The 15,600-nt window shown below is 42.0% G+C and overlaps 1 protein-coding gene across 6 annotated transcripts in view; it reads right to left on the minus strand.

The window, feature by feature from the left end:
- Nucleotides 1-15,173, minus strand: part of Rasgef1c (RasGEF domain family member 1C) — a 78,989-nt gene extending 63,816 nt beyond the window's left edge. For all 6 annotated transcript variants that reach the window (XR_005727956.2, XM_005339338.4, XM_021735987.2 and 3 more), the window contains exon 1: nt 15,015-15,173. The gene's annotated coding sequence lies outside the window, so the exon portion shown is untranslated. The remainder of the gene's footprint in view (nt 1-15,014) is intronic.
- Between the last annotated feature and the right edge of the window lie 427 nt (nt 15,174-15,600).

Raw genomic sequence — 15,600 nt, forward strand, 5'->3', positions numbered from 1 at the left:
GACAAAGACACATGGTATCAGTAGGAGTTTCTGTCTTATCTGAGCTCTGGGGTCCCCTCTAAGCTCACTGGTTGACAGAATTTATTTCCTTATGGTTGTAAGTCCAAGGCCCTCAGTTCTGAGGTCACTAGCCTTCTCCACACCTGGCAGTTTGCTTCTTCAAGACCAAGAAGAGAATTTCTCTGAGGCCTAAGTATGTCTGACTTTAGGAATGATGCTGTTCTTATTTAATGATTTGCCTGATTTAGTCAAGACCATGTGAAATAATCATCCTTCTTGTTAACTCAAAATCAACTGCCTTATGACCTTAACTACATCTGTAAATTCCCTTCTGCCATGTAATATACCTGACACTCAAATATCTCATCACATTCAGAGGTACCTGTCACACTTACGGGAATAATATGTGAGACATGAGGCAGGAATCTTGGAGCCATCTTAAATAATGCTTGTCACTATAAACAAACTGTGGTATATCCATACAATGGAAATACTGCTCAGCAAGGAAAAAGAAGAAACTCTCGATACATATAGCAACATGGACATAGTAGTCTCTCCTTACGTGTAATTTTGTTTTTTCCTATTTAGTTACCCATAGGCAATATGGTATGAAAATATGAAAAAGAAAATTCCAGAAATAAGTAGTTCATAAACTTTACTTTGTAGGCCATTTTGAGTAGTTTGATGAAATCTTGTGCTGTCCCACTCTCTCTTGCCAAAGACATGAATTATCCCTCTGTCTAGTATATTCACACTGTCAATACTACCCTCAGTTTCAGGCATCCACTGAAGGTCTTGGAACATATCCTCTGTGGATAATGGGGGATGACTGTATATTCTAAAATAATTATGCTAAGTGAAAGCAACTGGATGGATTATGTGCATTATTTTACTTATAGTCATGTTTTATAAGAGTTTACATATATCTATATGTTTTGAGTGTTTATTATATATTGACTACATAACTTTAAAAAAGAGGTTTATAAAACCCAATGTCTGCTCAGTTATTGAAAAAGTTTTAAGTGCATTTTTTGAATTGCAATTTCCATGAAATCTAAATTCAGATCAATCATTTCTGATGAAAACAATACTGGAACTTAGATGTGCTGTAAACACAAAAAAACACATCTGGTTTTGAAGAATGTAGCATAAATCCTCAGTAACTTTTGTATTGGTTACACTACATTGGAATGATAATATTTTGGATATAGTCAGTTAAAAAATGCTAATTTTACCTTTTGTAATTGTTAATTTTACCTTTTGTCAGTGTTACTATAGATCTAAATACTACTTTGGAGAAGAGTAAGAGATAGACAAACAAGGTAAATGACATCCTAAGGATATAAAAAGCAAAATTCAGAACACAAGGATACTCTGCAGGACAAATGTCCCCATTTATCTAGCAAATTAATGGAATGAAGACCAAATGAAAGAAAATTTTAAAAAGGAGAGATGAAGGACTGTTACAGAATAAAAAAAGTTCAAGAGGTATAAAAAGTAAATACGAGGGTTGGGGTTGTGGCTCAGTGTAGAGTGTTTGCCTAGCATGTGTGGGGCACTGGGTTCAATTCTCAGTAATGCATATTAAATAAATAAAAATAAAGGTCCATTGACAACTAAAAAAAAAAGTAAATGCAACATGTAGAATTTGTATCTTTCCTGATTTGTAAAAAACAACTGCAAAAAGATAGATTTTAAGTAATGAGGGCATATGATTATGGACTGAATATTATTTGATGATGGCTGTGGTTTGAATGTGTTTGTCAGAAGTTCATGTGTTGGAAACTTAATTCTCAAATTCATATGTTAGTGATATTTGTAAATGGGGCTTTTGCTGGGGGGAGATAATTAAGATTAGATGAGATCATGAGGGTGGGGTTCTCATGATGGCATTTGTGGAAGAAGAGGAAAAGAGACCCAAGCTAGCATGCTTGCTCTGTCTCATCATGTGATTCCCTCCACCATGTTATAATGTAGCAAGTAGGCCCTCACCAGTGGTTGGGCAGAGGCCAGTGCCATGCTCTTGGATTCCCAGTCTCTAGAAGTGTGAGTTAAATAAACGTCTATTCTTTGTAAATCACCTGGTCTTAGATATTTTGTTATAGAAACAGAAAACAGACTAAGGCAACAATATTAAGAACTATTATTAACTTAATGAGGTGTGCCAATGGCATGGCGGTTATGCAAATAAAATCATGACTCGAATCAAAGTCATGAGAGAAACTGATTTCATGTCTTAGATTTGCTTTAAGAACTTAACAGGGTGGGAGTATAGATCATGGAAGATGAACTGAGAATTAACAGCCATGGGAGCTGGAAGATGGGTATTGGATGGTTCATGTTCATTACATTCTTCATGTTTTTGAAAATTTCTATAAGAAAATTTTTGTTGGGAAAAAAAAGAGAAAGGCTTGTGACTTTCTCCCTGAAAGTCCTACTGGCCTGCCGGTGACCTTGGGCTTTGGGGAGGCAGTCGCGCTGGGCCCTCCTCCCTGTCAGAGCTGGGGATGAAGAGAGCAGCAGGAAGGGGTGCTGGGCTCTGCGTGTCTCTCTCTCTCTCTCTCCTCATTAAGGTAAGTGGCAGCATCACTGATCACGTTTATTATATGAAATGTGCATCTGTCAACGACTCCACTCACGAAATTGGTTACGGCACCATAACCTAATTTGTTCCTCCTTCTTATACTCGCTGTTTGCAAAATAGAAGTACATTTTCCCCAGCAAACATTTCAGAACTGCAACACGCAGGCACTTAAAGCCCTTTTCATCATCCAAAGTGCTAATACAATTTGGCTGCGTTCATGCAGAAACATCTGTTTTCAAACCGCAGGCCACTGGGGGCCTGCAATTCACATCCCAGGAGCAGCTGTCACATGCTCTGTCATCTTAGCCTCTTTAAGCCTTTTCCACAATCTGCCTTGCACACGTTCACAAAAAACACTGAATGTGCAGTTTTTTATTCTTAAGGGGCTTGTCAAAACAGCCTCTTTGTCAGAAGTTCTAAGCTGGGGGAAAGCCCTGGTGGGGATATGGCCACTTCCCAGGTGACGGATGGGTGCTACGAATGGTCAAACATTAAAGTACTGGGAAGTTAAACCATTTTGGTGGAAATTTGTCATAAGTAGATTGCAGCTCCCTACAGGGCCCCTGGCATGTGATTAATTTCTGGGGTTTCATTCAACCCAATGTCCCCAATCCACACGCTAACTGTTCAGGGTCCAGTAGCTGAGTGTGCAGGGTGACCCTCCTCTCCAAGGGTGCCCCCAGCCTGTTCCTGTTTTGTTCTGGCCTCATCTCTTTGCTCCTCTACCTTTCTTTCTGGTGCATGAGGTTTGCTGTAGATTGCCAGGAAAACTAGGAAGTTGCTGGTTAAAAGAGAGGGTGGACATTGGGTGCCAAAATACAGCGAGGTGATAAGGAAGTAGTTCTATGACACTGCAGTAACTATAGTCTACAACAATTACTTACACTTTTCTAAATAACTAAAGTTTGATGGCTCCCAACATATCAGAAATGATAATATTTGAGGAGATGGAAATGCAAATTACCCTGATTTGATCATTATACATATATACAAGTATGAAATTATAACACCATTCCCTATAAATAAGTACTTTTTTGCGTGGAGGCGGGTACTGGGGATTGAACCAGGAGTGCTTAAGCATGGAGCCACATCCCCAGCTCATAATATATATATACACTCACACACACACACATATACATACACACACACACACACACACACACACACACACATATATATATATATTTTTTTTTTCTTTCTTAGAGACAGGGTCTCAATGAGTTGTTTAGGGCCTTACTAAGTTGTTGAGGCTAGCTTTGAACTTGCAATCCTCTTGCCTTAGCCTCTGATATGTCAATTAAAAATAAAACTTTTAAGTGAAAAGGAAAAGAAAGAAGGATCTGTGCAGTAAGGTGACAATGGAGTAGTCCATGACTGGCTTCAGAGGGCAAGCACTGAGCCACCAGAGTCTCTCATGCTGGGGCCTTGACACTTGCTCATCCCTCCTCTCCTTCTCCAGCCACATACATTTTGCCTGACTCCTGTTTGACCTTCAAGAGCAGTTGAGCATCCCATCATTCTGAAAGGTCCCTTTGAGTTGACCTCAACTGCAGCCCTCACACACATGAACTCAGGGTCACTGTGCGCCCTGATAACTATGTGGCTTGATTAATTAGTGGTCTCCCAAGGGAAAACAGACCAACAAGAGGAGGATAGAGAGATGATGGTGGTGGGGGGAATGTCCTCTCAGTCTTTTATTACAGATTGAGAATCTGTATTCTGAAATCCCCAAATCCCTATGTGTGTAAATTGTATATAAAACATAAATGATTTTCATGTTTAGACTTGGGTGCCATGCCCAAGATATTTTATTATGTACATGTGCAAATATTCCAAAATCTGAAGAAATCAGAAATCAGAAACACTTCCTGCCTCAAGCATTTTGGACAAAGGCTGTACTTGTTGAAAATGGTTGTTATGCAATATTCGCTACATAAAAAGACTGGCAGCATATATGTCAAGAAGCATGATAACAAATTAGATACCTGGAGCCCGTGCGGCCAATTAAGCTCTAGAATACCATTAATTATCTGTATCCTCCTCCTCCCTCCTCCCCGCTCCCTCAGCCCAATCCACATTGTCTGGAATCAATTTAAAATTTATTTTTAATAAATTAAAAGGTATAATTATATACCTTTTATATAATAGTGACCAATAAAAAGTGTATATATTCATGGTGAGTAACAAGATGTTTCAATAGAGGTATATATTGTGAAATGGCTAAATCAAACTAATCAAAATATTCATCATTTCACATACTTAATCATTGTTTTGTGGAACTTTAAAAACACTCATTTGCAAAACATTTTTATTTCAGAAATAGGTATCCCTAAACAACATGTTATATAGCTTGCTTGTTTTTGTGTTTTATGAAAATGACATCATCCTGTGTACATTTTTCTTTTACTTTCATGATGTCCCTGAGATTCTGTGGTGTGATGGTTCATGATGTGAGTGTGTCACATTTCCTTTTCCATTTTCCTCCAATGTAATTTAGGTTGGTTCCAGTTTCTCTTACCAAGAGCAGAGTTCCAGAGCTCATGTACATAAAATTCTCTTAGGAACACCCCAGGGTGAAACTACTCTTTTATTTTTAAAAAATTTTAATTGATTTTTTTTAAAAAATAAATCACAGCAGAATGTATTACAATTCTTATTACACATATATGGCACAATTTTTCATAATCCCTGGTCATATATAAAGTATGATAACACCAATTTGTGTCTTCATACATGTACTTTAGGTAATGATTTCCATCACATTCCACCATCATTGCTAACCCCTGCCCCCTCCCTTTCCCTCCCTCCCCTCTGTCTGTTCTTCCCATGCTCCCCCTCCCTACCCCACTATCAGTCAGCCTCCTTATATCAGAGAAAACATTCGGCATTTGGTTTTTTGGGATTGGCTAACTTCACTTAGCATTATCTTCTCCAATGCCATCCATTTACCTGCAAATGCCATGATTTTATTCTCTGTTTTTGCTGAATAAAATTCCATTGTGATATATGCCACTTTTTTTTATCCATTCATCTACTGAAAGGCATCTAGGTTGGTTCCACAGTTTAGCTATTGTGAATTGTGCTGCTATAAACATTGATGTGGCTGTGTCCCTGTAGTATACTGTTTTTAAGTCCTTTGAGTATAGACCAAGAAGAGGGATAGCTGGGTCAAATAGTAGTTCCATTCCCAGTTTTCCAAGAAATCTCCATACTGCTTTCTACTTCAACAAATGGTGCTGGAAAAACTGGAAATCCATATGCAACAAAATGAAATTAAACCCCTATCTCTTACCATGCACAAAACTCAACTCCAAGTGGATCAAAGACCTAGGAATTAAACTAGAGACTCTGCATCTAATAGAAGAAAAAGTAGGCCCTAATCTCCATAATGTGGGATTAGGCCCCAACTTCCTTAGTAAGACTCCTATAGCACAAGAATTAAAACCAAGAATCAATAAATGGAATGGATTCAAACTAAAAAGTTTCTTCTCTGCAAAAGAAACAATCTGTGAGGTGAATTGAGAGCCCACATCTTGGGAGCAAATCTTTACCCCTCACACATCAGATAGAGCACTAATCTCTAAGGTATATAAAGAACTCAAAAAGCTAAGCACCGATAAAACAAATAACCCTAGCAATAAATGGGCCAAGGACCTGAACAGACACTTCTCAGAAGGGGATATACAATCAGTCAACAAATATATGAAAAAATGCTCATCATCTCTGGCAAATAGAGAAATGCAAATCAAAACTACTCTAAGATTTCATCTCACTCCAGGCAGAATGGCAGCTATTATGAAGACAAACAACAATAACTGTTGGCGAGGATGCGGGGGGGGGGGGGGGGGGAAGGTACACTCATATATTGCTGATGGGGAGCTGCTTTTTTACAGGATGTGTGGCAAGTATTGACTTTACTAGATAATTCTAAAAGTGGTTTTGCAAACTGGTTGTACTATCTCACACTCCCACATAAAGATGACAAGGGTTTCTATCTCACATCTTCTCTCATGTTTGTTATTGCCAGACATATGAATTTCTACTAACTGAATGAGTGTTCCCTGGTATTTCTTCCTGGAATATTTGACAGAATCTACTGGAGAAGTCTCTCAGACATGAGACTTTCTGTCTGTGAAAGTTTTGTAATTATAAACTCTATTTATTTAATGGAAATAGTATTGTTCAGGTTTTCTATTTCTTCTTATGTTAATTTGGTAAGTTGTATCTTTCAAAGTATTTGTTCATTTTATCTAAAGTATCAAATGTATTGGGACTTCATAAAAATCCCTTGCTCTCCTTTTCATGTGTGTGGAATTTGCAATGTCGTCTCCTTTTTCATTGTGAAATTGGTCACTCGTGTTTCTTGCTCTCTCTCTTTGTATTAGTCAGTCTTGCAACAGTTCATCAACATTATTCACCTTTTCCAAAGGGTTTTTCCTCTATTGTTTGTTCTCTGTTTTGTTTATGTCCAGTCTCAGGAGATAATGTTCATAAAGAACTTGGCCCACCCTGCTTGTAATAACTATTGTGTAATACAAATTATAAATATATATATATATATAAATAAATATATATATAATACATATAATAACTATTGTGTATTACAAAGCAACATTTAACCACAAGCATTTCTGAGTAACATCAGGATGATGAGACCCAAACAATTTAAGGCTTTCAAAGATCCAACATCAACCCAAAAAGTAGAACCAAGTGTGTAGCCCCAAGGCTGAGGCAGGTGAGGCTCTCCTCAAACCTTCCCTGGCAAGGCAGATTCCTCTCACTGGTGGAGTCCCTGTGGCCAGCCCTATATCCAATCTCCTGCTAACTCTCTTTGGTCCTTTCTAAGGTATTTTGTCACAGTGCCAGAGAGCTGGCTAACGACGAATAAACCAAGTAAATATTTACTCAGCAGGGGCATTATTTTACTAATTCCAAGAAGTTGCACTACTTCTTGGCCTTTAGCATATCATTGTATGGAAAGCAGGAATTTGCCAGTCAGAATGGTCCTTGGTGCAGGATGCAAAGGCCTTTATCTGGTAACACTAGAGCCTGTGTTAGCTTTATTCAAAAATAGTGAAACTGAGCACTCCCTACCCTGTACTCATGGGTCTCTCACAGATAAGTTGACAGGGCTCTTCCTGGCCAAGTTAATGGGCTCAGTAGTTTGGGGCATCCTTGGCAGCTGAGTATCGGATACTAATGCCCTAAGGAAACCATGGAAGTCAATAGGACACTAGTATCTTTTTGCAGAACACGAAAGGGCTTCCTTCTGGAGACTCTGGCCCCAGGGAACTCTTCTGGGCTGAGGAATGTCAGGTTCCTAGGTTATCATTTCTGAAAATGAGGGACACATGTTGGCTCCCCCAAGAAGGGAAGGAAATGAATGCACAGTGGATACCTGCTCTGTTCCAACCCTTGGCATTATTAGCCCCATTAGTGTCTTGGGAGTATAGGAGTCAGCAGTGAGGAGGTGGTGTGTGCTAGTCCGTCCTTAGGGCTATCACAAAATGCTTGGGCTGGACAATTTATATATAATAGAAGTTTATTTCCCAGAGTTCTGGAGCCAGGAGGTCTAAGATCAAGATCAGCAGATTTGATGTCTGGTGAGGCCTCACGGTCTGCTCCATAGATGGTATATTGTTGCTGCTTCCTCACATGGAAGAAGGTGCAAACAACTCCTTGTACCTCTTTTATAAGTTCACTAACCTTTTTCACGAGGGTTCCAACCTCATGAGTTAATCACTTCCTAAAAGCTCTACCTCTTAATGCCATCATCTTGGTGATTGAGCTTCAGCTGTGAATTTGGGGGTACACATTCTGAGCAGAGCAGTGACTTGGGTGCTTTCTACCACATTTAATTGCTCATGGAATCCTTTAGGGTGACTTGCATGTTATGAACACGGCAGGTACCTTTGCTGAAAGGGAAACCCAGTGAGGCAGAGCTGGACCTACAGGGTCAGGTCCACAGGTGGGGGAATAGGAGGCAGTCCCCTGGGAGGATGCAGTGATATGGAAGAGGACTGGGAAGGACACTCAAGTTGTGGGAAGGGATACTGAGGCAGAATCCCCAAGGTATCACAGAACATTCTTGTACAGCCTTTGGCCCAAGGCCCTCCCCAGTGGCTATTCAGGCGAAGGTATAACACTTCTCCTCTCCTTACCCACTTTCCACATTTGCTGATAGATATCACCTACCCCAGAGGGACACAAGCTAGGGGAAGGCACTGGTATCACACCCTGTAATCACACACACTCTATAATTTTAAACAAGTCTCACATTTGGTAATCTTAAAGTGAGTTTGGCCTGAAACAACTTTTATTGTTTTTCATAGAGTCTAACAGATCCAGATCATGTGAGAAAACTGATACAGAGCTTTCGAAAGATGGGGAAAAAATGGAGGGATTATTGCAAATTAAAAGAATTTAAAAGACATGACACGCCAACACAATGTTTGACCACTGATTAGATTCTTCATTTTAAAAATAAGGCCCAAAAGGACATTCAGGGGCAACTGAAAAAAAGCTGAATATGAACTGTATAGGAGAAAAAAATTGTAATTAATGTTTAATTTCTTGAGTATGATATCTAGGTTATTTCAATATGTTGCTGATACTACAATCCCTGCAACTTACTTTTTTATGGTTTACCAAAATAGGAGCAGTAAGATATTGCAAATGTTCCAATTGTGAAAAACTGATGAATTTTTACAGAGTACACAGTACTTTATGAAGCTTTTGCAAGTAATAAGGTTGGTGACATTTCTAATTCCCCAGGGTAATAGCAGCCACCTAAGTCTAAATCTCTTTATGATAAAAGCCAATACAGATCAACCAAGAGAGCTAATGTAACCACCCACACCCTCAGCCCCTGCGTGAAGAAGAGACAGGACATTTCATGCTTCCAACTGGTGTGAGTGAGGAAAGAAAATTCCAACCTTCAGAACTGGCTCCAGAGACCACACTGGTATGAAAGATGTTTCTAAGTTAACAGACAATGACAGACAATATCCATACAAAGCCAACATAATCCCCATAAACCAATTTACAAAGGGAAAAATGTAACCCAAACTCTGGCTTGAATTGCCTTGTGCTACAGACTGAATGTTTGTGTTCCCTAAAATTCATATGTGGAGACCTAATGGCCAATGTGATAAGATGGGGCCTTTGAGAGGTGATTAGGTCTAAGAGGAAAGCCCTCACTAATGAAATTCATGTCTTTATTTTAAAAAAGACCCCAGAGATCTCTTCCCTCATGGGAAGTGGCAGTAAGAATGTGGTCTATCAACCAAAAAGTGGGCCCTTACTGGATGGCTAATATTCTGGTGCCTTGATATTGTACACCCCAATCTCCAAAACTGTGAGGAAAAAATTTCTGTCATTTTCAAACCACCTAGATACTATGGTATTTTGTTATGGTAACCTGAATAAGACACTCTAAGAAAACAATCATACATATGTACATATTAAAACCCCTAAATTATAAATTCATAACCTCAACAAAAATGGACAAAAAATAGGTGAATGTGAAATTAGAGTTGTCTGAACTGGGCAAAGAAAATAAGGAAAAGTCAGAATCAGCCAGAAACTAAATTAGAAAATCTCTTAAGGAGAATAGATTTGACTAAGAATTTAATAATGGTCATTAATAAAATGAATGAAATCAGCCATAAAACAAGTAAACAAAATAGTGAAGAGAATCACAGAAGAAAGTGTTAGACAATGGAATATAACTCGGCATTAAAAGGGAATAAAATTATGGCACTTGCAGGTAAATGGATGGAGATGGAGAATATTGTACTAAGGGAAGTAAGCCAAACCCCCAAAACCAAAGGCTGAATGTTCTCTCTGATAAGTGGATGCTGATCCATAATGGAGGGGAGATGGGGGCAGGAAAGATGGTGTGTTATATTGTGACTGATTTGCTAATACATTTGCTCTAGAGTTTCTCTTTGCTGGTTTAATGAAGTAAGCAGCCACACTGGGGAAGCCCACCCGGCAAGGAACTGGAGGTGGTCCCTAGGAACTTCCTCCAAAAGTTGAAAGTGACATCCAGCCAACCGCCAGCAAAAATTTAAGCTCTCAGTCCTACACCCTCAAAGAACTAAATGCTGCCAACAGAAACAGTGAGTAGAAAAGCAAATTCTTCCCTGGTTGGTGGGAACTTAGTCTAACACCAGCAGAAACCCTGCCGAGCCCTGTGTAGACTCCTGAGCCATAGAAAGTGTGAGATAATAAACTTGTGCTGCTTCAAGCCACTGAGTTGATGATAACCTGTTCTGTAGCAACTGATAACTAATATAATCATACTGAAACAGAATAAATCATGCTCAAGTGGGTTTGGCTTCCTGAATGCAAGAATAGCTTAGTATTTTTACTATATTTTTCTTATTGTTTTCCTCCCTCTAGTCCCAGACCTGACACAAGGAAATCCACTAATATTATTCACTACGTTAATAGCGCTAAGGAGAGATGACATGATCATTTCTATATACTGCTTCCACAAATATTAAATATTTCCACTAAAATGGGAATCAATGGATACTCTGTGATATAGCTTGAATGTGTCCCCCAAAGTCATGTATTGGAAACTTCATCCCCAATGTGACAGTGTTGAGGTACGGCCTAACAATAGATTAATGTCATTATTGTGGCACTGGGTTAGTCATCTTGAGAGTGGGTTGTTATTAAAAGATATGACCCTTGATCTTGGACTTCATCTCTAGAAGCATAAGCCAAATAAAGTATTGTTTATAAATTATTAAGTCTTTAGTATTCTCTTAAAGGAGCAGAAAATGGACTAAGACACTCCCTTAATATTTTACCTATCCATCCCTCCCTCTACCCATTTCTTCCCATTCTATAGTCATCATCTTTCTAAATGGGGAAAGTGCCAATGGCCTTCTTCACTAAGGTCAAGGACAAGGTCCATCCAATTTCTAACACTGATTGAAAACATTGGCCAATTTAATTCGACAAAATAAAGCAGTGAATGTATGAAAAGCAGTAAAGAAAAACTATTTGAATTTGCAGGTGACAGAATACCTGAACTATCTAAGAATCAATGATAAAATTAACAATAAATAAATTTAGTAAAGTGGGAAGACATAAAATTACACATATAGAAACAATATCCAGCTAGAAGACATAGCTTAAGAAACAGTTACAGCAAACAAGACAAAATACTCATGAGTAAACTTAACAAGGAATGTGAAAGACCTATGAGAGGAAAGCCGTAAATCACTCCCCAAAGTAGCCTTGAACACGTATAAAGACATTTTCCTGTTTCTGGATGAGGCGACACAACCTCATGAAGATGTTCATTTTCCTGAAACATAAACTTAATATGATTCCTTGCAAATACTAGCTACACAGTGGAACAGGTAGGAAATTCTTGAAATAATAAATAAATGTAAGAAACCAACCCAATCAGGTATCAAAATACAACAAGGCTATTGCAATAGTCTTGAATAAAGCCTTTCTTGTCTTTAAATACACACGTGTTTTGGAGTGCACCCATGCGCACACACGTGTACACACACGCACACACACACACACTGTAATGCTTTTACCAGCACACAAATAAACACACCTGTGAAAGACACTAGAAACACACCCAGTGCTTTTGGATGTTTAGCATGTGATAAAGGTACATTTTTAATCACTAGAGAGAAGATGGATTTTTTTAATAAATGGGAGTTGGAATAGAGGGACAGACATTTGGAAAAAGTTTAGATTAGGTCTGTACATTAACTGAAACATCAAACAAGTATTAGAAGACATGAATGACTTTCTTCAAGTTGAGCTGGGAAATGTTTTTCCAACTCTGATTCAAAATCTGGATCTAATAAATGGAAAGTGTGATTAAATCAACTACACTTCATCCCCCACTGGGCATAGGGAGATGGGAGACTGGCAGTGATACACCCTGGTGAATGCAGGGAGTGGGGCAGTGCTTGAACTCATGCTGCAGGTCCTTCCCGGACCCAGGCCTCCTTGTGGCTGTGGCCCAAGAGGGTGGATGGCACATCTCAGAGCCTATTGGATCCTCCTCACAAGTATCTATCTATCTCATGATTATACGACCCAGTCCCATCTCTGCCAGGTTGACTCCAGTAGGCTCCTCCCTCTCCTGCCTCCTGGAGACCTCTCCACAGCCATTAGGAACACCCTTTCAATAATCAACCTCCAAACCTTCTGAGGTCTGCCCCCTGCACCTAGATGTAAATCCAAACTCCACCAGCTCCTCTCACTGGCTTTATTTGGTTCAGCTCCTGCTGTCCACCACCTGTACCTGCCTCAGGGACCTTGAATCTGCTGTTCCCTTAGACTTTTCCCATGAGATCCATCCTTTCATTCACAGCATGGTCAGAGGTCACCGCTCAGGGACATCTTCCCTGAACAGGCTAAGTAGCTGCCCCCATCTGCCTCATTTTATTGTTTTTCTTCCTAGCACTATTCTCTGACATTGACCTCCAATTTCCCTTTTATTTTTTTCTTTTGGTTCTGGGAATTGAACCTAAGAGCTATCTACCACTGAGCTACATCCACAGCAATTTTTAGAAATTTGTTCTTTTTAGGTATACTTGACAGTGATGTACGTTTTGACATATTATACATACATACTTGACCTAATTAGGATCCAATTCTTGCTATGGTACATGGTGTGGAGTTACACTGGTCATGTATTCATATATGAACACAGGAATTCATTCTATCTTTCCCATTCCTATCCCCTTCCCTTCATTCCCCTTTGTTTAATCCAAAGAGCTTTCATTCTTCCATTGTGTGTTAGTATCCACCTATCTGAGAGAACATTCAGCCTTTGTTTTGGGGGAGATTAGCTTATTTCATTTAGCATGATAGTCTCCAGCATTTACCAGCAAATGCCATAATTTCATCCTTCTTTATGGCTGAGTAATATTCCATTATATATATATTATGTGTGTGTGTGTGTGTGTGTGTGTGTGTGTGTATGTATCACATTTTCTTTACCCATTCATCTGCTGAAGGCCACCTAGGTTGGTTCCATAGCTTAGTTATTGTGAATAGAGCTGCTATAAACATTGATGTGGCTGCATCACTATAGTATGTTCCCAACCCTTTTTATTTTTTGAGACAGGGTCTCGCTAAATTGTGGAGGCTGACTTTTAACTTGCAATCCTGCCATCTGAGCTTCCCAATAGCTGGGATTACAGGTATGTACTATCACATCTGGTGGGATTCTCCTTTGATAATTGTAATTGGATGGCCTCCTCCCTTCTACACCAGCTGGAGAGAGCACTTACTGGAGCAGAAAGTAGGCAGCACACAGAAGGTGCTCAATGAATACTCTAGGCAAGTGAATGGAAAACCCCAGGGCTCCCCAGGTCGGTAGGTTGGACCCTCACCTTTGCCACTTCATGGCCCCGAGACTGAACAAATCTTGTCAATTCTCTAAGCCTCAGTATGTCCGCTATGAAATGGAAATACAGCATCTATCTGACAGGTAGACCTTTCCAAGAACCCTCTCTCTCAGCAGAACACCCGCCTCATAGTCTCAGGAAGCAGTAGGTAAGAGCTGGTGGGGAGCCTCACCGCCTCCGCCCCAGGTTGGTCTTTTCCATGCTGAGCATGAAGCCCTCCTTATCCCAATCTAAACAGAAGAAACGAAGTGGTCACTTGTTCGTGCACGCTCTCACAGCGAGGGGGACACACCCAGAGCCCCCAAGCAGCTCCCACCGTCCTGAAGGCCCTCTGATGGTAGCACTGATACATTTTTCAAATCCGATTCCAGCTTCTGTGACAACACCCTCTTCCTCCAAGGATAAGGCCCTTTTCCCTTCTTCCCTACAAGTAAGCTGTGCCGCCCCATTTCATAGGTGGGGAAACTGAGGTCCAGTGCGGGGTGAAGACTGGCTTTTCCTGCCACCCGAGTGGCTGAAGGGAGCTCGTTCTTCACGCAGAGTGGAGCGGCGGGGGACTCACGGCAGAAACCCGTCTCTCTCAACGGGCTAGGGGGCGTGCCCTAAGCTGGTCCCCTCCGCTATTCCTCCTTGCATCTCCAGTCCCAGCGTCCCGGCCCCTGCTCACCCCGCCACGCGCACCCCTGCCCCTCCGGGCACACTCCCACGCAGCTCGCAGCCCCTCCACGGTCCACCCCTCGCCGCGCGGGCCTCACACTCAAGCGCGCCGCGGTTCCGGGCCCCGCCGGCCCGCCGGCCACGCGCACCGTCACCCGTGCGCGCACCTGTGCCCTGGGTCAGACCAGAGCGTCCCCGCCAGCTGCTTGGATGCCAGCCATCCACGCCCAGATCGCCGCCCCTCACCTAAGCATCCCGACCTCTCCCGCACCCCGCGCCCCACCGCCGCTTGCAGCCCCTCCCTTGCGCCCGCGAACCTCGCGCCCTTGTCCGCAGCACCAGGTGTCCCGCCTGGCCGCGCCACCACTCACCGGCTCCCGGCACGCCTGAAGCCCGGGCCCGGCCCACGGGCAGCGCCCGCCGCGCCCGCTGAGAGCCGCGGGGCCGCAGACCCGGGGCGCTGCCCGTTGCCCGCAGCCCGTTCAGATCCCGGTGCAGCCCGCCCGTGCGCCTGGCGGTCGGCCCCGAAGGAGCGCTGCTCGGCGCCCCCTCGCGGCCACAAGGGGGAGCGCCGAGCGGGAGGGGCGCGGGGTGGAGCCCCGGGAGTCCCCGCAGAGCGACTGTATTGCCGCTGCCTTGCAAGCGGCCTCGTGGGTACCCTAGGTGGCTCTGTCCACCAGGCCTCTCCTCTGCTCCTGGGTCTCGGGGTCAAGGCAGACGTCCAATCCTGCTTTGGGGACCCTCTGCTGCAGCTCGCTTCCCACCCCTGTTGCCAGGTCACACAAGTCAGAACTGCCCTGATGAGCATTGTTCCTGGAGGACTCTGCGCTGGAACTCCCCTCCCCACCGCCTCCTCTTCCCACAGGGGTGATCAGCTCTGCCCACTGGGGGAGACAGGGCTGCCATCCATACAAACAAAAAAATAAAGACAATTACAGAACGCTGAGTACCATAAAG

The sequence above is a fragment of the Ictidomys tridecemlineatus genome, chromosome 1, assembly GCF_052094955.1.
Source record: "Ictidomys tridecemlineatus isolate mIctTri1 chromosome 1, mIctTri1.hap1, whole genome shotgun sequence".
NCBI lineage: Eukaryota > Metazoa > Chordata > Mammalia > Rodentia > Sciuridae > Ictidomys > Ictidomys tridecemlineatus.